The 26752-nt window shown below is 43.3% G+C and overlaps 2 pseudogenes; one reads left to right on the plus strand and one right to left on the minus strand.

Annotated features, from left to right (window-relative positions):
- Positions 1-11492: 11492 nt before the first annotated feature.
- On the plus strand, positions 11493-13134 carry LOC139382622 (transcription factor Adf-1-like; annotated as a pseudogene).
- A 1156-nt stretch (positions 13135-14290) lies between these two features.
- Positions 14291-16149, minus strand: LOC139383029 (uncharacterized; annotated as a pseudogene).
- Between the last annotated feature and the right edge of the window lie 10603 nt (positions 16150-26752).

Here is a 26752-nt window from a genome sequence, read left to right on the forward strand (position 1 = left end):
ACATGATGTTTATAGAAGTGTTACGAATCCCTTTTGGCCCGACAGTCTAGGGGGGATGGTAATGAGACGCGTAACATAACTCATGCAAATTATAATTGTGACAAAGTAAAAGTGTGAACGTAATAACCAGGACAACTGAAATCTACCGTCAAACTCAAGGTTTATTTGATAAACACACGGTAATGGGGGGAGCAGGAAAAGGGGCTGAGCTGGACCCAAGGAAAGAAACAAATATGCAAAAACACCCCTAAGCTAGACTAGCCTACTTTAACAACAGCTAACTAACTAACCAAAAATACAGTGGGTGGTCCGCCCAGTTCTAACTAGTGTGTTTAACAAAGTTTACCTACGGGTAGTGTATGCCCATGGGCGACTTGTCTTGGTTTCCCCTTTTCCCACCAGCAAACACCATAAGCAAAAACAATACTCACAGGAGATGACAAAGTGATTTGGAGGTGCTCAAACAAAAGAGAGGTTAAGACACAACGAGAGAGTTAAACACTGGGATCTACATACATGGCATTTACAAAGAGATTGAGCTACTGAAATCTATGAAGAACAGCTATCTACCAACATGGCATTACAAAGAGATTGAGCTCTCCTGAAATCTACAAAGAGCAGCTATCTACCAACATGGGATTACAAAGATTGAGCTCTTGAACAAACAAATGATGGGGTTTTTAAACCATGGGGAAGGAACTGTGATAGGGTAGGAAACAGGAGGAGGTGTGTCTTCTGATTGATGGGTTGATTGTTGACTGATTGGGGAGTAATGATTTTCACCTGTGAGGGGAGAAGGAGAGAAAAGAAACACACACAGGATACACACAGACACAGGATACCTGTATCCGTAACACTCCCACCCTTAAAAGAGCAACCCTAGGGGTTGCGACTACAGTATTTCAATGATTTCAACAAAGCAACAACCTTGCAAAACATACAGAAAACATTTTCACACACGAGACAAAGCATCTGCCAACACATTATCTGAACCCTTTTTGTGGCGGATTTCCAAATTATAATTTTGTACAATCAGCGCCCAACGCATAAGGCGCTGGTTCTGGTTGTACATTCGGTGGAGAAAAACTAAGGGGTTATGGTCAGTATACACAATCACTGGTAGGGCACTGGAACCAATGTATACTTCGAAGTATTGCAGAGCCAACAACAAAGCAAGAGCTTCTTGTTCTATTGTCGCATAGTTTGTTTGACATCTATTAAATTTACGGGAAAAATAACAAACAGGATGATCTACTCCACTCTTGTCCTGCTGCAGTAGAACAGCACCAGCACCTCTGGCACTAGCATCTACCTCAAGCTTGAACGGTTGTTCAAAATCCGGAGCAGCAAGTACAGGGGTACTACATAAGAGTGCTTTCGCAGATTCAAAAGCGCTCTTACAATCAGGGGACCACACAAATGATCTTGCCGGACTGAGCAAATCAGTCAATGGAGCAACTACCGCAGAGAAATTTTTACAGAAGCTACGGTAGTAGCCAACCATCCCTAAAAAGCGGCGTAGCTCTCGTCTAGTGGTAGGTGCAGGGAATGCAGTTATAGCCAAGACCTTGGCATCAACAGGGCGCACCTGTCCATGGCCAACCTCTTTACCGAGATAGGTAACAGTAGCCTTCCCAAACTCACACTTTGCCAAGTTCAGGGTTAGAGAAGCAGTTGCCAACCGTTCACATACTACCCTTAGCGAGTCAACATGATCTGACCACTCAGACGAATAAATCACTAGGTCATCAAGGTATGCACTACAATTAGGAACGCCAGCTAATACGGAGTTAACCAGTCGTTGGAAAGTGGCTGGTGCATTTCGCATCCCAAAAGCCATGACTGAGTACTGAAGGAAGTTGTCTGGGGTCACAAAGGCAGAAATCTCAGAAGCACGTGAAGTTAACGGAACCTGCCAGTAACCTTTTAAGAGGTCCAACTTGGTTACATACTTAGCAGCACCAATAGTATCGATACAGTCATCCAGTCTGGGTAACGGGAACAAATCTGGCATTGTGACAGAATTTACCTTTCGATAATCCGTACATAACCTGGACGTACCATCAGGTTTAGGAACCAGAATGCAAGGAGAACTCCAAGGGCTTGAACTTGGCTTAGCCAGGTCATTCTCCAACAAATATCTCACCTCATCCCTCATTATCTTCCTCTTGGAAGCGTTGATACGATATGGGTGTTGCTTGATAGGTGTAGCATTTCCAACATTAATGTCATGTTCCAACACATTTGTGCGAGTAGGAACGTCATTAAAGAGACATGGAAAACTGTGTAGTAGCCTCACAATATCATTAGCCTGTCCATCCGTTAAATGAACCAGACCTGACTGGATAGACAGCAGCATTTCTGAGTTGGGCAATCTAACACACTGCTGTTGAGTATTGCGCAACTCCAAGCCATCAACATCATCAATTTGACAGTCCACTATCATCGCAGTAGTAGCAGAGGAGACAGCAGTACCTTCCTCTGTTTTTGAACTATCTAACTGTGTGATGGGTCGGGTGTGGTATGCTTTCAACATGTTAATGTGACACACACGAGATTGGCGTTTTCTATCAGGAGTTTGAAGCACATAGTCAGTTTCACTTATTTTCTTTTCAATTAAATAAGGACCAGAGAAACGAGCTGACAGTGAAGATCCTGGAACAGGTAATAACACCAGTACTTGATCACCTGGCTGTAGTGGACGAGAAACAGCCTCTTTATCATAGTGTCTTTTCATGCTCCTCTGTGAGGAAGACAGAGCTTCCTTTGCAAGAGCACAAGCTTGGTGTAGGCGCTCACGAAAGCGACTAACATAGTCCAACACATTCTCATCTCTGGTACACAACTCTTGGGACAAGAACTGTTCTTTAAGGACTTTCATTGGTCCTCTCACTGTGTGACCAAACACTAGTTCAGCCGGGCTGAAACCTAGGGACTCCTGCACAGTTTCACGAGCAGCAAACAAAACTAGAGGAACTCCCTCATCCCAATCTTTCTCAGATTCCAAATAATATTTACATAGCATAGACTTCAGTGTCTGATGCCATCTTTCAAGCGCACCCTGAGACTCTGGGTGATAGGCGCTTGATACACGGTGCGTAATTGATAAGGATTTCAACACCTGCTTGAAGAGCTTGGATAGGAAATTGGTACCTTGATCGCTTTGTACCACCTTAGGTAACCCGAATGTCGTGAAGAATTTTATTAAGGCTTTACTCACTATCGGAGCTGTAATCCTTCTCAGAGGAATAGCCTCGGGGTATCTTGTAGCCATACACATTATCGTTAACAAAAACTGGTTACCCGATTTTGTCTTCGGTAACGGTCCGACACAATCAACCACCACATGCTCGAATGGTTCACCTATGACAGGTATGGGACAAAGAGGAGCGGGAGGAATAACCTGATTTGGTTTTCCTGTTATCTGACAGGTGTGGCATGTCCGACAGAACTGAGCCACATCTTGTTTTAAACCCGGCCAAAAAAAATGTCGAAGGATCCGATCATACGTCTTTGTAATTCCTAAATGACCAGACCACTGGTGATCATGAGCAAGGGATAACACATTTTGTCGAAAGGCTGTAGGAATCACTATTTGGTAAACAGCATTCCAATCTCCACCCGCGTCAACATGGGATTTCCATTTACGCATGAGGAGATTACCATCAATGAAGTAAGCCACATTCTTCTTCTTCACCTCTTCTAACGAGACAACACTAGAAAAACATTTAACAAGTTTGTTGTCAACCTTTTGGTTAGCAATCAGCTGCTCACGAGTGACTGGTAACTGTATTGCATCAGCAATAAGTTCAACGTTCTTTGATTCTTTCCTGGGCTGTTTGTCAGAGGTGATCAGCTTCTCAGAGGTATCACACAATTCATCCTCTTGATCATCCTCTTTGAACAGAACAGTGTTCGACAAATCTATCACGTCACCCTCTTGTAGTGCCTGAGCACGAGTGACAGCACAAGCGGGGAACACATGTGGATAACTCTGTGCCAACTCATTCGAGAGAGTGGTCACTTTTATCCAATACTTCCTATATGGGTACTACCTTTCCTCCGGCAATATCGTTACCCATTATAAAGGTCACACCTTTCACTGGCAACTTAGGACGTACCCCCACTCTGAATATTCCACTGATTAACTCAGAGTGTACTTTCACAAAGTGCAACGGCACTGGGACAAAACCCATTTCAATACCCTGCACTAACACACTGGAACCACAGTATGTATCGTCAGATAAGGGCAACACATCAGACAATATAAACGACTGCGCCGCACCAGTATCTCTAAGGATTTTAACCGGACGCTGAGACGCTTCGTCATTCGTTAGGGACACAAACCCATCGGAAATGAATGGTTCATAACTGCGGTCGGGGACTGAGACTTTCAAACTACAGTTACCCTTAGGCACCTGTTTTGTTGCAGACCTCACAACCGTACGAATTAGAGCAACACCTGTTGGCGGCTTGGCACGAAGAGGCATCCCTTGTTTTCGTTTAAGTTTGAAGCAATCATTAATCATATGTCCCACTTTATGACAATAGAAACAGGAACGCTCATTCTTCTGGCGTGCTTGATATACTACTGCGGGCCGACTAGGGCTAAAGGTAGGAAACTCAGTGGTTCTACTCTCAGTTTGAGCCGAAAACACACTCTTGTGCGTCAACACAAACTCGTCTGCCAACACAGACGCTTCTGCCAGGGAGGATACTTTCTGTTCGTTTAGGTAAACTACAATGCGTTCGGGTAAGCAATTTTTAAACTCTTCCAACAAGATTAACTCCCGGAGAGAGTTGAAATCAGTTACCTTACTAGCAGCATGCCATTTATCAAACAGATTTCCCTTGTCTCTAGCAAATTCCACATAAGTCTTACTAGAAGACTTTCTATGAGACCTAAATCTCTGTCGGTATGCCTCAGGCACAAGCTCATAGGCACGAAGAACAGTAGCTTTGACCACTTCATAATTCAAACTGTCCTCTAGAGGTAGCGCTGACAAAACCTCTTGGGCTTTACCAGTTAATTTACACTGAAGTAATAGGCACCATACCTCTTCAGGCCACTTCAATGCTACGGCTATACACTCAAATACACAAAAATAGGAGTCAACCTCTAACTCTCTGAACAAAGGTACTAAGGCAATCTGCCTACTAATGTCAAACGTGTTTGAGGACACAGCAGGTGAGGACGACTCACTAACAGGCACAGTAGGAACGAAGGCTAGCCTTGCTGTCTCTGCCTCCAGTTCAATCTGGCGGATTTTAAACGTCATCTGCCGCTGTTCTCATTCTCGTTCTTTTTCTGCCTCAATTTTACACATCTCCAAATCTAAATGCCGCTGTTCTCGTTCTTTTTCTGCCTCAATTTTACCCATCTCCAAATCTAAATGCCGCTGTTCTCTTTCTGCCTCAATTTTACACATCTCCAACTGGAGAGTCTCTCGCCTAATTTGGGCTCTCTCTTCCACCTCTAGTTGGAACTGTGCTAAACGGACATCCCTTCTGGCATCACCGTTTGACAGTGGGGAGAGTGGATCAAAATGGGACAATGTGGCTGGTGTTTTAGCCTCGCCCTCATTATCAGATACCAATGGGCTTACAGGAGCAGCAACATCCCCTACAGGGGTAGTATGCTCAGACAGCGGTAACACAAGCACTTGCTCTTCCAACAATACATTTAACACCAGCTTTTTAACCTCCGACTTAACTACATTCTGTGGAATTGATACTGAATAATGGTCAGCCAAGGTCACTAAATCAACTCTACGACATTTGTCAAAAACCTCCCACGAAGGGTTATCCAAAAAGGACTTCAAATCAAAAGTAGCCATCTTACACTACTTCACAAGAGCCAACGAAAATAGCAAACACTAATGCTACTTCAGCTATGACGCTCAACACTGAACTATACCACTACAACAATCTACATGAGCGGCATGGGTGTCAGTAAAGACAGATCCCGGATGAGGCTCCACTTATGTTACGAATCCCTTTTGGCCCGACAGTCTAGGGGGGATGGTAATGAGACGCGTAACATAACTCATGCAAATTATAATTGTGACAAAGTAAAAGTGTGAACGTAATAACCAGGACAACTGAAATCTACCGTCAAACTCAAGGTTTATTTGATAAACACACGGTAATGGGGGGAGCAGGAAAAGGGGCTGAGCTGGACCCAAGGAAAGAAACAAATATGCAAAAACACCCCTAAGCTAGACTAGCCTACTTTAACAACAGCTAACTAACTAACCAAAAATACAGTGGGTGGTCCGCCCAGTTCTAACTAGTGTGTTTAACAAAGTTTACCTACGGGTAGTGTATGCCCATGGGCGACTTGTCTTGGTTTCCCCTTTTCCCACCAGCAAACACCATAAGCAAAAACAATACTCACAGGAGATGACAAAGTGATTTGGAGGTGCTCAAACTAAAGAGAGGTTAAGACACAACGAGAGAGTTAAACACTGGGATCTACATACATGGCATTTACAAAGAGATTGAGCTACTGAAATCTATGAAGAACAGAGATCTACCAACATGGCATTTACAAAGAGATTGAGCTCTCCTGAAATCTACAAGAACAGCGATCTACCAACATAGCATTACAAAGATTGAGCTCTCCTGAAATCTACAAAGAACAGCTATCTACCAACATGGCATTACAAAGAGATTGAGCTCTCCTGAAATCTACAAAGAACAGCTATCTACCAACATGGGATTACAAAGATTGAGCTCTTGAACAAACAAATGATGGGGTTTTTAAACCATGGGGAAGGAACTGTGATAGGGTAGGAAACAGGAGGAGGTGTGTCTTCTGATTGATGGGTTGATTGTTGACTGATTGGGGAGTAATGATTTTCACCTGTGAGGGGAGAAGGAGAGAAAAGAAACACACACAGGATACACACAGACACAGGATACCTGTATCCGTAACAGAAGCCTTAAGTAACCAGAATACTAAAGGAGGCCCGTAGTCACATTCAGATTGACATTTACTTGATCCATCTTACCACCTGTATTCTTAAAGTAGAGAAAAGGGGGAAATGAAAGCTGGAAACTTTGAACACAACCATCACCATCATAATAGAAAATGGTACAATTCTGACATCCTCTAAAATAATACTTCCTGTGTAGAAAGGCCTCCAACGCAAAAGTGGCAAATCATCACACATGGACATTGATTGTAGTCATGGAAACATTACATACCTGTTTTTCAGCAATATGCGCTACAAGTTTTTTATGCCGGTAGCACATTATGAGGTGAATCAATATCTTTACAAGGGTATTGAACAGACAATATGATATCCCTACACGGATAATGAACAGACCATATGATATCCCTACAAGGGTATTGAACAGACAATATGATATCCCTACAAGGGTATTGAACAGACAATATGATATCTCTACAAGGGTAATGAACAGATACAGTGCCTTGCGAAAGTATTTGGCCCCCTTGAACTTTGCGACCTTTTGCCACATTTCAGGCTTCAAACATAAAGATATAAAACTGTATTTTTTTGTGAAGAATCAACAACAAGTGGGACACAATCATGAAGTGGAACGACATTTATTGGATATTTCAAACTTTTTTAACAAATCAAAAACTGAAAAATTGGGCGTGCAAAATTATTCAGCCCCTTTACTTTCAGTGCAGCAAACTCTCTCCAGAAGTTCAGTGAGGATCTCTGAATGATCCAATGTTGACCTAAATGACTAATGATGATAAATACAATCCACCTGTGTGCAATCAAGTATCCGTATAAATGCACCTGCACTGTGATAGTCCCAGAGGTCCGTTAAAAGCGCAGAGAGCATCATGAAGAACAAGGAACACACCAGGCAGGTCTGAGATACTGTTGTGAAGAAGTTTAAAGCCGGATTTGGATACAAAAAGATTTCCCAAGCTTTAAACATCCCAAGGAGCACTGTGCAAGCGATAATATTGAAATGGAAGGAGTATCAGACCACTGCAAATCTAACAAGACCTGGCTGTCCCTCTAAACTTTCAGCTCATACAAGGAGAAGACTGATCAGAGATGCAGCCAAGAGGCCCATGATCACTATGGATGAACGGCAGAGATCTACAGCTGAGGTGGGAGACTCTGTCCATAGGACAACAATCAGTCGTATATTGCACAAATCTGGCCTTTATGGAAGAGTGGCAAGAAGAAAGCCATTTCTTAAAGATATCCATAAAAAGTGTTGTTTAAAGTTTGCCACAAGCCACCTGGGAGACACACCAAACATGTGGAAGAAGGTGCTCTGGTCAGATGAAACCAAAATTGAACTTTTTGGCAACAATGCAAAACGTTATGTTTGGCGTAAAAGCAACACAGCTCATCACCCTGAACACACCATCCCCACTGTCAAACATGGTGGTGGCAGCATCATGGTTTGGGCCTGCTTTTCTTCAGCAGGGACAGGGAAGATGGTTAAAATTGATGGGAATATGGATGGAGCCAAATACAGGACCATTCTGGAAGAAAACCTGATGGAGTCTGCAAAAGACCTGAGACTGGGACGGAGATTTGTCTTCCAACAAGACAATGATCCAAAACAGAAAGCAAAATCTACAATGGAATGGTTCAAAAATAAACATATCCAGGTGTTAGAATGGCCAAGTCAAAGTCCAGACCTGAATCCAATCGAGAATCTGTGGAAAGAACTGAAAACTGCTGTTCACAAATGCTCTCCATCCAACCTCACTGAGCTCGAGCTGTTTTGCAAGGAGGAATGGGAAAAAATGTCAGTCTCTCGATGTGCAAAACTGATAGAGACATACCCCAAGCGACTTACAGCTGTAATCGCAGCAAAAGGTGGCGCTACAAAGTATAAACTTAAGGGGGCTGAATAATTTTGCACGCCCAATTTTTCAGTTTTTGATTTGTTAAAAAAGTTTGAAATATCCAATCAATGTCGTTCCACTTCATGATTGTGTCCCACTTGTTGTTGATTCTTCACAAAAAAATACAGTTTTATATCTTTATGTTTGAAGCCTGAAATGTGGCAAAAGGTCGCAAAGTTCAAGGGGGCCGAATACTTTCGCAAGGCACTGTAATATGATATCTCTACAAGGGTAACGGACAGACAATATGATATCTCTAAAAGGGTAATGAACAGACAATATGATATCCCTACACGGATAATGAACAGACAATATGATATCCCTACAAGGGTATTGAACAGACAATATGATATCCCTACAAGGGCATTGAACAGACAATATGATATCTCTACAAGGGTAATGAACAGATAATATGATATCTCTACAAGGGTAACGAACAGACAATATGATATCTCTAAAAGGGTAATGAACAGACAATATGATATCCCTACAAGGGTATTGAACAGACAATATGATATCCCTACAAGGGTATTGAACAGACAATATGATATCCCTACAAGGGTAATAAACAGATAATATGATATCTCTACAAGGGTAATGAACAGACAATATGATATCTCTAAAATGGTATTGAACAGACAATATGATATCCCTACAAGGGTAATGAACAGATAATATGATATCTCTACAAGAGTAATGAACAGACAATATGATATCTCTAAAAGGGTAATGAACAGACAATATGAAAATGCCACAGGGAACCGCACTTCCAATGCCCTTTGTAGCTCAGTTGGTTGTGCACAGTGCATGTAATGCCAGGGTAGTGGGTTTGATTCCTGGGACCAACAATATGTAAAATCTATGCATGTTCGACTGACTGTAAGTCGCATCGGATAAAAGCATATATTATTATTATTGTATATTAAATAAGAACATGAGCAAAAATGCTGACTGTGTCACTTATGTCATCCTACAAAGACATACATCTATTTAATTAAGCTTGGGAGCTTGGGCTGTTAAGAAGCCAGTGACCGTCATCTAGACTGTCCCTACTCAGCGTTAATGTGATTTAGTAGGTCATTTGGGACATTTTTTCTTTTGAGCCTTTTAGGAGTGAAGGGAAACATGTTACATTTATAAACCCCTTGATTCAATAATTTGTGAAGAGGTACAGTATCTTTACTGTGATTGGATAGGTCTAATAGATGATATCATATTTTGTTTGACATTTTAGTAATTTAGCAAATGCTCTTATCCAGAGTGACTTGCATTCATTTTAAGATACTGTAGCTAGGTGAGACAACAACCTATCACAATTGTAGCAAGTACACTTTCCCTCAACAATGTAGTTATAAGCAAAGTCAGTGCTAGTAGGAAAAGTACATTTTTATTTTTATAAAAACGTGTTCATTATCTACCATTATTACAGTACACCTGTGCTAAAGCAAACACACACCATTATCCCCTCTGCCTATTAAGACAGTATTACATTTCACAGTGGGGGAGTGCCACATGTAATAACCCTCCTGACTTGTAACTATTCAGCAACACCATGTTCATCATAAGACCCAATACCTCGCCCTCTGGAAAAAAAGATAATGAAACAAAAACCAATCCCTCGCTCTCTAATCTTAATTTACACCTCCACCAATTAATCTATTCTACCTCTCCTGCATCTTGTCGCGTCTTGTCCCATGTAAATAGTCGGTTTCGTAGTTTTTTTCCGTATATATTTTAATCTCACTTTCCACCTACGATCTAAATATACTTTCCTGCAACCTGCCTCACCCAATGTGGTACGGATCTGCTATTTGTATATGTTAAAACTGGAACCTCCATCAGTAACTAGCCAGCTAACTAGCTACTAGCTAGTAGTCACTGTTAGCCACGGCTAGCGGTCTTCACCTTTAGCTCGGACACCAGCCAGGTTTAGCTCGGTCAATACCTGTCAGTCTGCACAGCGCGATATCAACCCAGAGCATATCAGACTGCTTTTCTCCACCACATCACCGGATTCCTGCCGCAAGCTCTGGGCCATTAAGGCGGATCATCGCAGCTAGCTAGCTGCAACCGAGTGGCTACTGCTGGCTGACGCCTTTGTCACGAAGCAAGCCCCAGTTAGCCTTGAGCTAGACTCGAGCTAGGCCCATCTCCCGGATAACCGAAGAGGTATACCCGCTAATTCGTGGGCTACAATACCTCTTTTTCCAATTGGCCTGGACCCTTTATTGCCGACACGGAGTCCCACCGATCCATCACGACTGGTCTGCCTACGTAATCGTCTGATGTGGTTTCAACAGGCTTTTCCATTGCGATGTTACCGAAGACGCATCTGCTAGCCCCGGCCCGCTAGCTTTCTGAACGCCATGCCTCCCGCTCGCCTAGCATGGTAGCGACTACCGAACGGCTCCCGGACTCACCTATTGCTGCTCATTGGACCCTATGATCACTCAGCTACACATGCCTGTCTCTAATGTCAACATGCCTTGTCTTCTGCTTTTGCATCCTTTTGCATCCTTTTGAACTAACGCTTCGAACACACCGACTGCGTCATTGCATCACTGCTGCATAACATTTTGCGCAGATAGGCAACTATACTGATGCAGGTACCTTTTGCAAATGGTCATATGCGGTTGGACACATGGAGGAGAGAATCATTTTCGCAGTATCCTCAAAACCTTGTCTTTTTGACACAACTGCTGACAGCTACAGGGACATAAACACAAAAAATAATGCTTGGAGACAAGTGTCCACGAGAGTAGGATTGCCAGGTCAGTTTAGTAGTGAGCTTGTGCTAGATGTGGCTAGTTAGGGTTAGCTAGCTAGCTAACCTAGCCAATTAGGTGTGTGTGTGTGTGTGTGTGTGTGTGTGTGTGTGTGTGTGTGTGTGTGTGTGTGAAATAAATAGTCAAATAAATTATGCTAGTTGCTACCCCTGATAACTTTACCAAATAATAATGTTTGAAAGAGTGTGAGTGTGTATGCTAGATAAATAGTAATAGAAATGGTAGATACTACTGTACCCCTGATAATTTGGTCAGATAACCGTGTGTGTGTGTGTGTCTATGTGTACAGTAGGTGACATGTCCATGATAGCTATCTAATAACTACAGTTATGCTAGGTAATGGTTTGGCTTATCATGTTCATGTCTATGTAGAAGAAAACTGTAGGAGGAAGTGGAGAGGACTCAGGGACAGGTATCAGAGAGAGAGAAGGGTAGAGAAAGATAAGAGGTCTGGGTCAGCAGCTTCAGGTCAGCAGCTTCAGGTCAGCAGCTTCAGGCCAGCAGCCTTGGCGCTTCTGCCACATTCTTTCTTTTCTGGATCCATTTATTGTGCCTCGGGCAACGAGTGGCAATTTTACAGCCAGACCCTCTACTACGTCATCCACAAGTGTTGTTGCCACCGGTGCATCAAGACCCTCAACGTCATCTACAAATGCGACCATCACCTCCACTGGTGGAGTGAGACCCTCTACAACATCATCCACGAGTATGACCACTACCGGTGCAGCCATGGAAGATGATGAAATGCAGGAAGCACCTCTGGATCTAGGACCACCTGAGTTTATTATCAACCTCACGGAAGTGACCACTGAGGACCTCGTTGAACAGGATGTGGCCGTGGAGAGAAACAGAGAGAAACAGAGAGAGAAACGAAGAGGAACAACATCACACCAGGCGTCATCGGAGGTACCAGCCCCCAGATCCACTCAACTCATTTCAGCAGAGGCTCTCCTCCCAAGCCGTCGAGAGGGATGCAGCCCAACCTGATGCTCACAGGAAGGAGATGAAGAGACCGTCTTTGCCATGAGCCTGGTGCCAACACTGAAGAGGCTGCCTCAGCAAAGAAAAGCAGCAGTCAAGGTTAAAATGTATCAGCTGCTTTTCGAAGCCGAGTTCAATGGTACGGTTTTTTTTCTCCACATCACAGGTAGTGTCATAAGTGTGCGACAGTGAAGTAAAGTAGTTCATTTTTACAGTATAGTCATGTAGGTTAATTGGTATTTCAGATCAAAGTATTAATATGAGGCAAATATATAGCTGTTGTTTCTGGGTTAGAAAATATCTGCCTGTCATATTCATCTTTTGATCTGAAATACAAATTCCATGAGTAAACAGCAAGTATTACCAACTTTACCACACTGTTCCTATATTTATGCCACTAACTACACTATGCAAGCAGTATTTAGTTAGCATAAATCTCACCTTTTAAGGTGTCATATTATGTTAAGCTTGTATGAGTTGTTTTTCTCTTCCCTTTCAGAAATGGAGTCAATTTAGCCGACTAGCTCACAGGAAGGACAGGAAGAGGAGAGGAGTTGTCTGGTTGTTGTTTTGACCTCCCTCATTGTACCTTTCTTTTCACACACGTCAGTTCTGCTTAAATTCAGTCAATTCATAAAGTCATTTGTTTATAAAGTCTTAGGATAGCATTCATTATTAGTGTTACATAGATTTCTGAATTGAAACTCATACAGAGTTTTCACAGATGCTCTTGGTCTCTTACGAGACTAAAGGTGAATATATTTATTTAATTTAAAACCACTTGAAAACCAGGGTGTTGAAACTTTTTGTGAAGTTATGTTCCATCGACTGGTCCGTGACGTCCAGGGGCCATTTGTTTGTTTAGCTGTTATGGCTGCATATTATTCCCTTTTTTTCAGAGACAGAGACACACACACACCTTTTCGTACCTCAGATCTCCAGTGCCCTGCCCTCTCTCTCTTTATGGCCATGTCTGAAGTTCCCCTACTACTTGTAGGCTTTATGAGTAGTCCCTGTATCGGTCTGCAGTTGTGCCAAAAATACATGCTCTTGCGGTTCTCTTACAGATTACAGGCTACACATTCATTTATTTATTTTTTACACGCACGCCTCTTTTTTTAAACATTTTTACAACACACATGTCATGTTCTTTCCTGTACTTGAATACTTATTAAATTATAATGTTTTCATAGTCAGTTGTTTCAGTTGTTTATTAATATCTAATTTAGACTTAATCTGCTTATTTCTTCACTACACCTTTGCTGATCTAAGACAAGATGAAAGTAAAACCACATTCTCTTCCTAATTCGTTTTTTTCCACCTGTATTTTGTCAGGCCAGTGAACATGGTGGTAAACTGTACTATTTGTATGGACCCTAGGTTACCTAGGTTACCCTTCCCTTTGTTATCATACTAACTGCATGTCGTATAACCTTAATTAGTGCTCCCGCTCACCTGATGTACCATGCCAGGTGTGTATAATACTGACGTTAATGGGAGAGGGAAGGGGTTAAGGTGTGCTCTTTACTCCCAAATTTCACTTAAATATAACTTCCAAATGAAGAGAGACAATGATACATAAAGTAATCTGGGGGAAAAATGCAACTTTATGGACAACGGTGGATGGTTCTTAAAATAACCTTTGTGTTATAGGGCTCTTAAAAGAGCCGTTTCACTCCACGGCATACTGCCATGGGACTTCACCTGCTAGCGATGAGAAGTAGGTGGTCAGCTTCTCCCTCACCTGGAGTGCCTGCCTGAGGGCGTTGTTGGCACCTGCCCTGGTGACATCAGGAAGGTGACCATTTGGCGTGCCCATCTCCATCCGGAGCGGCTCCTGGAATGACCTCCACAGGTAGTTGTGGAGAACACATGTGGCCTTCACGCAGGCATCGACATTTGAGGGGCTGAGACCAAGCACTCTCCGATACATTCTCCATCGGGCTGCCAGAATCCCAAAGGCGCATTCAACAACTAACCTTGCCCTGGACAGTCATTTGTTAAAGATCCTTGCAGGCTTTGGCAATGGCAGCTGGCGTCCAGCGTAGGGCCTCATTAGGATGGGTCGCAAAGGGAAGGCCTCATTGCCGACGAAGACGTGGGGAATAGATCCCAGGTATTCAGCCCCAGCTAGTGATGCAGGTGGTGGAATCTCCAGGGTGCCATCCTGAAGTGCCTGGCCAGAGGCAGAGTCTCTGTATCTACTACAGCCAAGAGTACAACTGAATATGTACCCTTGTAGTTGTAGAATTGCGAACCTGAGCACGGTGGAGCCTGGATTACTACATGTTTGCCGTCAATGGAGCCAAGACAGTTGGGGAAATTCCACCGCTCCAGGAACTCAGCAGCGATAGCCCTCCAGTCTTCCTCCTTGGGGACAGGCATGTATTCACCAACCAGACAGTCCCAAATGGCTTGTGCCACAGAGGGGACAATGCCTGCCACCGTGGACTGTCCAACTCGGAAGCTGAATCCTATGGTCCCCTGTCGCCAAGAATCTAAAATATAATTCAAAATAATGATCAATATTGTGTATAACTTGAATTCCACCCACATATTATATCTACTCATATAGCTACCTCATTACTGTTTATTATGCTTTACTAATTATATTGTAATACTCATCAACCATCATTAACAATGCCTTGAAACAGTACAATTCAGTCTATGACTATATCAATAAACTAGTCCAGTCCAATTCTACTCTTAGAAAGAATGGTACTATCTACTTAAAGGGGTTCTCTGGCTGTCCCCATAGGATAACCCTTTTAGGTTCCAGGTAGTACCCCTTTTGGTTCCAAGTAGAACCCTATTGGGTTCCATGTATTAAGTATTATATCTGGAACTAAAAATGGTTATCCTATGGGGAAAGCAGAAGGACACTTTTGGAACCTTTTTCTCTAAGAGTGTATGTGGCTAGTACAATAAGAATGTAATGAATGTCTGTAACTGTCTTGAACAACAATGAGTCCTGGAGAAGACTAGCCTATCTTCATCAGGGGAGTAGGCACCTTTCCTTTCATTTGGTAACATTGCATAATTAAAAAAGGATTATAAACCAACTTTGGGAAAAGTTATAGTCCCAATGAACATTCTGTAAAAGTACATCTAATGTCAAATAGGGACTATTAACTAGAGCCCTTTAGCTAGCTAAGTTGCACATAAAAACAATGTATCAAATATCAATCAATTATGGTATCAAAGGCTTTAAAAAATGTACTAGAATGTAGCTTACCGGAGACAAATCGCCAGGCGTTCAACTGAGCTGATGGACTCCCGGTAGTTTGTATCCATCCGGGTGATCCTGGCTCCAACCATCTGGAGCAGGTGATCGAACTGGCTTCGGTCCAGACTAAAGTAACTTCGGAATTCCTCTCCAAACAGTCGAAGCTCTTGAATTAGACGGTGGAACTCCCCTGCCTGCTTTCGGGACTTTAACCATCTCTGGACCCACACAGACCTGCGCTTTCGGCAGGGCTGGTCCCGGCCCAACAGCGCAATCAAGACCACCTTCCTCAACGTTGGTCTCATTGTTGAAAGAGCCTACTCTGCTATCTTGACTTTATTTGTTGCATTTCGCTCCAAAACTGCATTTTGGAGGGAAATTATATTATAGGCTCTCACAATTCATTTGTGGATGTTATCGAATAAATAATATACTTGGCAAATAAATTAATACAAAATGTAAAGAAATTATGCAATCAAACTGTTTTTATGTAATCCCACATTTTTACTGAATATGTGTGCAAAAAAAAAATCTACATTCATATTTTGCTACTTTCTGTCAAGTCTATGCATACAATTTGATGCATACGTTCGATTTATCGCACTGCAACGGCCTCTGCAACGCAATGCTGCATTGGAAATGATTGTACTTCCGGTGTATCGAAACGCAAGACGCAGTTGGTGTGTTCGAATCGTAATTCCAAAAAGTTTTGGGACACTTTAAGGTCCATGGAGAATAAGAGCACCTCCTCTCAGCTGCCCACTGCACTGAGGCTAGGAAATACTGTCACCACCGATAAATCTACGATAATCGAGAATTTCAATAAGCATTTTTCTACGGCTGGCCATGCTTTCCACCTGGCAACCCCTACCCCAGGCCAACAGCTCCGTACCCCCCGCAGCAACTTTCCCAAGCCCCCCCCCCACTTCTCCTACAAAGGGGGAGACACTCTAGACCCAAACTGTTACAGACCTATATCCATCCTGCCCTACCTTTCTAAAGTCTTCGAAAGCCAAGTTAACAAACAGATCACAGACCATTTAGAATCCCACCGTACCTTCTTCGCTATGCAATCTGATTTCCGAGCTGGTCATGGGTGCACCTCAGCCACGCTCAAGGTCCTAAACTTTATCATAACCGCCATAGATAAAAGACAGTACTGTGCATCCGTTTTCATCGACCTGGACAAGGCTTTCGACTCTGTCAATCACCGCATTCTTATTGGCAGACTCTACAGCCTTGGTTTCTCAAATGACTGCCTCGCCTGGTTCACCAACTACTTCTCAGATAGAGTTCAGTGTGTCAAGTCGGAGGGCCTGTTGTCCCGACCGCTGGCAGTCTCTATGGGGGTGCCATAGGGTTCAATTCTCGGGCCGACTCTTTTCTCTGTATATATCAGTGATGTCGCTCTTGCTGCTGGTGATTCTCTGATCCACATCTACGCAGACGACACCATTTTGTATAAAGCTGGCCTTTCCTTGGACACTGTTAATAAACCTCCAAACGAGCTTCAATTCCATAAAACACTCCTTCCGTGGCCTCCAACTGCTCTTAAATGCTAGTAAAACTAAGTGCATGCTCTTCAACCGATTGCTGCCCGCACATGCCCGCCCGTCTAGCATCACTACTCTGGACGGTTCTGACTTAGAATATGTGGGCAACTACAAATACCTAGGTGTCTTGTTAGACTGTAAACTTTCCTTCAGACGCACATTAAGCATCTCCAATACAAAATTAAATCTAGAATCGGCTTCCTATTTTGCAACAAAGCCTCCTTCACTCATGCTATAAAACCATACCCTCGTAAAACTGACTATCCTACCGATCCTTGACTTCGGCGATGTCATTTACAAAATAGCCTCCAACACTCTACTCAGCAAATTGGATGCAGTCTATCACAGAGCCATCCGTTTTGTCACCAAAGCCCCATATACTACCCACCACTGTAACTTGTATGCTCTCGTTGGCTGGCCCTTGCTACATATTCGTCGCCAAACCCACTGGCTCCAGGTCATTCATCTATAAGTCTTTGATAGGTAAAGTCCCGCCTTATCTCAGCTCACTGGTCACCATAGCAACACCCACCCGTAGCACACGCTCCAACAGGTATATTTCACTGGTCACCCCCAAAGCCAACTCCTCCTTTGGCTCCTTTCCTTCAGGTTTTCTGCTGCCAATGACTGGAACGGATTGCAAAAATCACTGAAGCTGGAGACTTATATCTCCCACTAATTTTAAGCATCAGCTGTCAGAGCAGCTTACCGATCACTGTACCTGTACACAGCCCATCTAACCCAACTACCTCATCCACATATTGTTTTTTCCCCCTTTCTCTTTTGCACCCCAGTATTTCAACTTGCACATCATCATTTGCACATCTATCACTCAAATGTTAATGCTAAATTGTAATTATTTCTTCACTATGGCCTATTTATTGCCTTACCTCCCTAACCTTACTACATTTGCACACACTGTATATATAGATTTTTCTATTGTGTTATTGACTGTACGTTTGTTTATCCCATGTGAAACATCTGGAGCAGGTGATCGAACTGGCTTCGGTCCAGACTAAAGTAACTTCGGAATTCCTCTCCAAACAGTCGAAGCTCTTGAATTAGACGGTGGAACTCCCCTGCCTGCTTTCGGGACTTTAACCATCTCTGGACCCACACAGACCTGCGCTTTCGGCAGGGCTGGTCCCGGCCCAACAGCGCAATCAAGACCACCTTCCTCAACGTTGGTCTCATTGTTGAAAGAGCCTACTCTGCTATCTTGACTTTATTTGTTGCATTTCGCTCCAAAACTGCATTTTGGAGGGAAATTATATTATAGGCTCTCACAATTCATTTGTGGATGTTATCGAATAAATAATATACTTGGCAAATAAATTAATACAAAATGTAAAGAAATTATGCAATCAAACTGTTTTTATGTAATCCCACATTTTTACTGAATATGTGTGCAAAAAAAAAATCTACATTCATATTTTGCTACTTTCTGTCAAGTCTATGCATACAATTTGATGCATACGTTCGATTTATCGCACTGCAACGGCCTCTGCAACGCAATGCTGCATTGGAAATGATTGTACTTCCGGTGTATCGAAACGCAAGACGCAGTTGGTGTGTTCGAATCGTAATTCCAAAAAGTTTTGGGACACTTTAAGGTCCATGGAGAATAAGAGCACCTCCTCTCAGCTGCCCACTGCACTGAGGCTAGGAAATACTGTCACCACCGATAAATCTACGATAATCGAGAATTTCAATAAGCATTTTTCTACGGCTGGCCATGCTTTCCACCTGGCAACCCCTACCCCAGGCCAACAGCTCCGTACCCCCCGCAGCAACTTTCCCAAGCCCCCCCCCCCACTTCTCCTACAAAGGGGGAGACACTCTAGACCCAAACTGTTACAGACCTATATCCATCCTGCCCTACCTTTCTAAAGTCTTCGAAAGCCAAGTTAACAAACAGATCACAGACCATTTAGAATCCCACCGTACCTTCTTCGCTATGCAATCTGATTTCCGAGCTGGTCATGGGTGCACCTCAGCCACGCTCAAGGTCCTAAACTTTATCATAACCGCCATAGATAAAAGACAGTACTGTGCATCCGTTTTCATCGACCTGGACAAGGCTTTCGACTCTGTCAATCACCGCATTCTTATTGGCAGACTCTACAGCCTTGGTTTCTCAAATGACTGCCTCGCCTGGTTCACCAACTACTTCTCAGATAGAGTTCAGTGTGTCAAGTCGGAGGGCCTGTTGTCCCGACCGCTGGCAGTCTCTATGGGGGTGCCATAGGGTTCAATTCTCGGGCCGACTCTTTTCTCTGTATATATCAGTGATGTCGCTCTTGCTGCTGGTGATTCTCTGATCCACATCTACGCAGACGACACCATTTTGTATAAAGCTGGCCTTTCCTTGGACACTGTTAATAAACCTCCAAACGAGCTTCAATTCCATAAAACACTCCTTCCGTGGCCTCCAACTGCTCTTAAATGCTAGTAAAACTAAGTGCATGCTCTTCAACCGATTGCTGCCCGCACATGCCCGCCCGTCTAGCATCACTACTCTGGACGGTTCTGACTTAGAATATGTGGGCAACTACAAATACCTAGGTGTCTTGTTAGACTGTAAACTTTCCTTCAGACGCACATTAAGCATCTCCAATACAAAATTAAATCTAGAATCGGCTTCCTATTTTGCAACAAAGCCTCCTTCACTCATGCTATAAAACCATACCCTCGTAAAACTGACTATCCTACCGATCCTTGACTTCGGCGATGTCATTTACAAAATAGCCTCCAACACTCTACTCAGCAAATTGGATGCAGTCTATCACAGAGCCATCCGTTTTGTCACCAAAGCCCCATATACTACCCACCACTGTAACTTGTATGCTCTCGTTGGCTGGCCCTTGCTACATATTCGTCGCCAAACCCACTGGCTCCAGGTCATTCATCTATAAGTCTTTGATAGGTAAAGTCCCGCCTTATCTCAGCTCACTGGTCACCATAGCAACACCCACCCGTAGCACAAGCTCCAACAGGTATATTTCACTGGTCACCCCCAAAGCCAACTCCTCCTTTGGCTCCTTTCCTTCAGGTTTTCTGCTGCCAATGACTGGAACGGATTGCAAAAATCACTGAAGCTGGAGACTTATATCTCCCACTAATTTTAAGCATCAGCTGTCAGAGCAGCTTACCGATCACTGTACCTGTACACAGCCCATCTAACCCAACTACCTCATCCACATATTGTTTTTTCCCCCTTTCTCTTTTGCACCCCAGTATTTCAACTTGCACATCATCATTTGCACATCTATCACTCAAATGTTAATGCTAAATTGTAATTATTTCTTCACTATGGCCTATTTATTGCCTTACCTCCCTAACCTTACTACATTTGCACACACTGTATATATAGATTTTTCTATTGTGTTATTGACTGTACGTTTGTTTATCCCATGTGAAACTCTGTGTTGTTGTTTTTGTTGCACTGCTTTGCTTTATCTTGGCCAGGTCGCAGTTGTAAATGAGAACTTGTTCTCAACTGGCCTACCTGGTTAAATAAAGGTGTTCTCAACTGGCCTACCTGGTTAAATAAAGGTGTTCTCAACTGGCCTACCTGGTTAAATAAAGGTGTTCTCAACTGGCCTACCTGGTTAAATAAAGGTGTTCTCAACTGGCCTACCTGGTTAAATAAAGGTGTTCTCAACTGGCCTACCTGGTTAAATAAAGGTGTTCTCAACTGGCCTACCTGGTTAAATAAAGGTGTTCTCAACTGGCCTACCTGGTTAAATAAAGGTGTTCTCAACTGGCCTACCTGGTTAAATAAAAAAAATACAAATACAAATTAAATCAATCCATCAAGCTTCGTTTGCTGTAGCACCCTCTGGCAAAGGAAACAGTGTATGTGTGTAGTGTGTTGAGGGTGTGAGTATGTTTTTTTTTTACTGAATTGTGAGTTTGGGCATGTGTATTAGTGTGTATGAGTGTGTATTAGTGTGTATTAATGTGTATTAATAAGACTTTAGGGCTTGCTTAAGTGTATTTTCTCTCCCTCTCTCTGTGTTTTTATCTCTAGGCTACATGTTATTCTATTCCTCTCTCTCTCTCTCTCTCTCTCTCTCTCTCTCTCTCTCTCTCTCTCTCTCTCTCTCTCTCTATCTCTCTCGCTCTGTGTGTTTGTGTGTGCGTGCGTGTTTGTGTGTGTGTGAGTGTGTGTGTGTGTAAGTGCATAAATCAGATTGATTGTGGCTGTAATTAAATTGTATATGCTGTAGGAGAACGTGTTGCACTCTCCCTCTCTTTCTCTCATAATCACTGTTTTACGGTAAGCAATGAAGAGATGGTCACGGTAACTGGAGCCACACAAACCACACGTACCTCACACACCCCAGCCACAAGGTGAGGTCTAATACAAACTGGCCCAGAGACAGTTTCTATCTACAAGCCATCAAGACTGCTGAACACTTGAAGTGGACTGACCACCTGAACTCTCCACATCCCAAACACACACACACACACACACACACACACACACACACACACACACACACACACACACACACACACACACACACACAAAAGGAGCTGTTTCATGTAACAGAATTGAACAACCAGTTGGATGACTTTTGGGGGCCCTACCCAAGATCTGGTTTGGGGGGGGGCCGCCACCTCGCGGCAAAACATTTTAATTGACGGCGGAGAAAGTTGACTTACTGCAATTAAAAAAAATATGCCATGAATGTTTTTTAAGGAAGTTTTCTGCAATTGTACACATTTTGCCATGGGGCAAAGTCACATTTTGGCATTTTCAAAGCTCATTTCCTGCATTTCTACACATTTTGTAACGACTTATGTCATGTTAATGTGATATCTGTGTGAGAATGACTAACAAAATAAAGGTGGCCCCTTGGAAGGGGGCATGTACCATGCGTGACTGGTTGGTATTTAGCCATGATTACTACAAGTTTAGATAGCTGGCAAGACTAACTACTACTAACTACCCGCCGTCGGGGTTAGTTACACTGGCAAACCGAAGGCACACAAAGACAGAAGCCAAAAACATAACTGTTCCCAGTTACAGAAGGCCATAACCGTTTGGTTCTGGGTGATAAGATTAAGGTCTAGAATCAATCCGAACCATGGAAGATCTGCTTTATAGCGCGATTAATATTTAAAGGTAAATTCCGATTGAGGCGACATATGCAGCATTTAGGGAATGTGGTCTCTGCAAACACTGGAACATTGCCTATAATGTGTGCATAGCAGACAAAATGCAATCGGATTGAATATGGCAATTGAATACAAAAACAAGTGGGTTGGCTCTACTCACTATAGGACCTGAATACGGGGTGGCAGGAAGCCTGGTGGTTAGAGTGTTGGACTAGTAACCGAAAGGTTGCAAGATCAAATCACCGAGCTGACAAGGTAAAAATCTGTCGTCCTGCCCCTGAACAAGGCAGTTAACCCATTGTTCCTAGGCCGTCATTGAAAATAAGAATTTGTTCTTAACTGACTTGCCTAGTCAAATAAAGGTTCAAAATTAAATACAGACACAGAAAACAAGTGCACATGGGCATGGATGACATGATTCTGAGATTCTGTTAGATCTTTCCTCATTTCATATGTCATGTGTAACAAACCCCAAGACCCCTCAGGCCCCCTATATCTCCCCCTCCACAGCTCCACCCCCCTTCACGCCAACCCCAAACCCACCAGCAACAGCCTACAACTGAGTGAAAGGGATGAGGCAAGGAGACGAGGGGAACGATCACTCTAAACTCAATTGTAATTTTCTTTCTCAAAGGGATTCAATTAGCAATGACAAAGACCAGTCGGCATTTGAGAGAGTGACATTGTGATTTGAATTTTATTATTCCCTGTAATGAGATGACAGTTATTGCATTGTTGTGCTTTAATTAACATTGATTCCAATTGCCTTTTGTAAATGAGGAGCCACCTTCAGGACTCGTTTTCAAAGATCTCTTCTTAATTCCCTGTCACCAGCAATAACCCCTTCCCCTCCAATCACGTATGCAGTTCATACACACACGACATAGGGAATGACATTATACAGACCCATACACATAACATACATGCTCATTCCACACACACACTTGTAAGCCCACATCCTCCGTACACCTGTGTGTGCGTGTTTGTGTGTGTGTGCTGCGCCCAAACCTAGTATGATCATACTACCATTTCCATGTTTCAGGCCTATTATTTGTGTTTAACTAAATGAAACAATTGAAACAAATCAAAGCTTAAATAAACTGCTAATGTTTAATCTGTGGAGTGTTTTAATGCTGAAACTTTAATCTCTTCCCGCTGATTTGAATGCCGTACCACCCGATTGAAAACCCACCCGTTGACTTTTAATAATGAACCTCCAAATGCCAATAATTAATAACTTTGATCTCACTCCATTTTTCATTGTCTGATTTCCCTTTTCCTGGTCGTTTAGAAAATGTATTGTTTCAAATTGTTGCTGATGACTAATTGGCCATTAAATTGACACAGAAAGTAATGAACGTTTAGAGTGATGTCTGGTGCTCAACTCAAGTCCACTTTCCTCCATGGAGGCTTGTTGGTTTTCAATATAAAAGAGAGAAATAAGTGAGCTCCAGCACAGCATGCAAACACGTGCTCCTTTCTGTTCTATCAGCTTTACACAGCCAGACACAAACGCCATGGGCACTACACATACACACGCGCACATGCACACACACACACACACACATACACACATGCACAAGCAGGCTTGTATGTGCAACGTACACACGTACAAATGGACCACTGACAACAAAGACAAAGAAACAACGGCAGCCCCCTGTTGACGACACCTGTCAATAACTTTCTCGCCTGAATGATAATGTTTATGTTGGAGACACACACATGCATTACAACTCTCCTTCTCTCTTCTCCAACCACCCCTCCTTTCTCTCCCTCTGTCTCCCCTCTTTTCTCTCCCTCTCTCTGCCTTCTTTCTCCCATCCTTTCTCTCCCTCACCCCTTCTTTTCTCTCCCCACTCCTCTTTTCCAGCTATAGCTCCCTCTCTCAACACTCCTCTTTTCCAGCTGTAGCTCCCTCTCTCAACACTCCTCTTTTCCAGCTGTAGCTCCCTCTGTCAACACTCCTCTTTCTCAGCTATAGCTCCCTCTCTCAACACTCCTCTTTTCCAGCTGTAGCTCCCTCTCTCAACACTCCTCTTTTCCAGCTGTAGCTCCCTCTGTCAACACTCCTCTTTCTCAGCTATAGCTCCCTCTGTCAACACTCCTCTTTTCCAGCCATAGCTCCCTCTGTCAACACTCCTCTTTTCCAGCTATAGCTCCCTCTCTCAACACTCCTCTTTTCCAGCTATAGCTCCCTCTATCAACACTCCTCTTTTCCAGCTATAGCTCCCTCTGTCAACACTCCTCTTTCCAGCTATAGCTCCCTTGCTGTTTCATTCTAGCATTCCCTCTTCTCTCTCCATATGTCACCCAATTCTCCCTCTCCTCCTCCCTCTCATATCGCCTCTAACCATCCCTCTCTTCTCCTCTCTCCCTCTCTGATGAGAGCAGACAGTGTGGTATTCCAGTCACAAGGCCCTGGGAAGGGTGGCACAGAGAGAGAGAGAGAGGTCTGTAGGCGGGTGGGAGGGTGGCACGGGGGGAGACACGCTGGGATCACCCTCCGAAGCCACTAAACATTCAGCTGCCATCCCATCAGCCCCTCTGTCATTACCACGGGCCAGCGACCCCGCTGACTGCACAGCTGTTATGTGAGTGTATGTGAGTGTGTGTGAGTGTGTATGTGTTTGAAAGTCAAATGATGGGGTTTGAAAGAGGAGTGAGGCGCTATGGAATATCATGGAAAATTATTTCAGAGTGTTTGGCTCCTGGTGTGTGACTATATCAGGGCTCTCCAACCCTGTTCCTGGAGAGCTATCCTCCTGGACTACATGATGGATACCAGTGGGGGTGTGCAGAGTACACAGATGTGATTGTATGAATTGTACATACCTTTGTCAATTCTTATTATGCAGTTTTTTTTACTTTACATAAGTTCATGTTGATCTAAAGCCAGCAATCCTCTCCTTCACTTTGTGAATATCTTACTCTCTTTCTCTTAACCTAATCGTTAGCTAGTCTTCCTCTCCAGGATTTAGCATTTGTTCTTAGAAAAACATCAATCCTACTTCTGATCAAATGCTTTGGTTTAGGTCTGTCTGTCCCATGTTTAACAGTGAGAGAGTGTTGCTCTGCTCTTCTCTCAGTGGGTTTACTTCTGAGCAGGGATGCAACTTTCACTAGGGACAGGGTAGGGGTGGATGGGGGATCATGTCCCCCATCCACATTCTGAAATTGCATTTTTGTCCCCCCCCCCCCAGTTTTATAATTGCAATGTGATACAAAAAGCTGCAAACGGTGTGTTTTAGGACCATGGGGACCCCTCCGAGCGGTCGGGTAGGCTGTTTGGAGTGTTCAGCCAGCTGGATTTAGGACCGTGTGGACACCACAGAGCGGACTGACAGGCTGTGTGAAGGCAAAGCATCTGGAAGGCTGGCTGGACCAGCATGGTAGAGTTGAGCTTAGTTCGGTGTGTATGTGATGTGCTCTTTAACCGAGTTGTAAAAGCAAGCAGAGCAGAAACGGGCTACTCTTTAGTTGACTGATGTAGCTGGCAAGGTAACTGCTGTTTAACTTAACAGAAAACAACTAAACTAGTGTTTATTTGCTGTGCTGAGCTAGTATTCTAACTGACATGTTGGTTAGCTAATGTATCATCCCCTCTCGACTGAGGTGAATGAATAAGCTACACTAGCTAGTAGCTACCACAGCCAGGTCAGCTCTAGCCTCTAGTTATCTGTCAGATAGTGATATGACTTGACTGTTATTACTATCTAATAGCTGTTGTTTTTGCGGAAATGTTTTGTAGCCTTTATTTTGTCCCGTTTCAGAAGTAAATTAACTTGGCTAGCTGGCCAAAAGTTGGCTAATGTTAGCTATTCCTTTTTTTCTGAATCAAACGATGAAACCTTTGGCCAACGATTGAAGATTGATATTATGACGTTTTTTCAGTGCAATGTGAGTTTCATTAGTCAGTATGGCAATGTGACATTATTGATTTGTCAGTTTCTCTAGCTAATTCCTTACTTTTCACACTGACACAATAAACAGCTCTAACGTTATAGGCTTCACTATCATGGTGCACAGTAGATGTCTTTGTGGGACTGATTTCTTCATCCCACTCCCGCCTGTACCCGCTAGTTTTCTGTCTGACTCCCACCCTCTACTACAAGAACTGGTCCCAAACCCAACAGCAGCCCAGCAATTTTGCGTCCTATAGGCAAAATATTAAATGCGCAGAAATAACTTAAGATTCTAACATGGCCCTGATATTGTATTACTGGGCTAG

The sequence above is a fragment of the Oncorhynchus clarkii genome, chromosome 24 (genome assembly GCF_045791955.1).
Source record: "Oncorhynchus clarkii lewisi isolate Uvic-CL-2024 chromosome 24, UVic_Ocla_1.0, whole genome shotgun sequence".
NCBI classification, from domain to species: domain Eukaryota; kingdom Metazoa; phylum Chordata; class Actinopteri; order Salmoniformes; family Salmonidae; genus Oncorhynchus; species Oncorhynchus clarkii.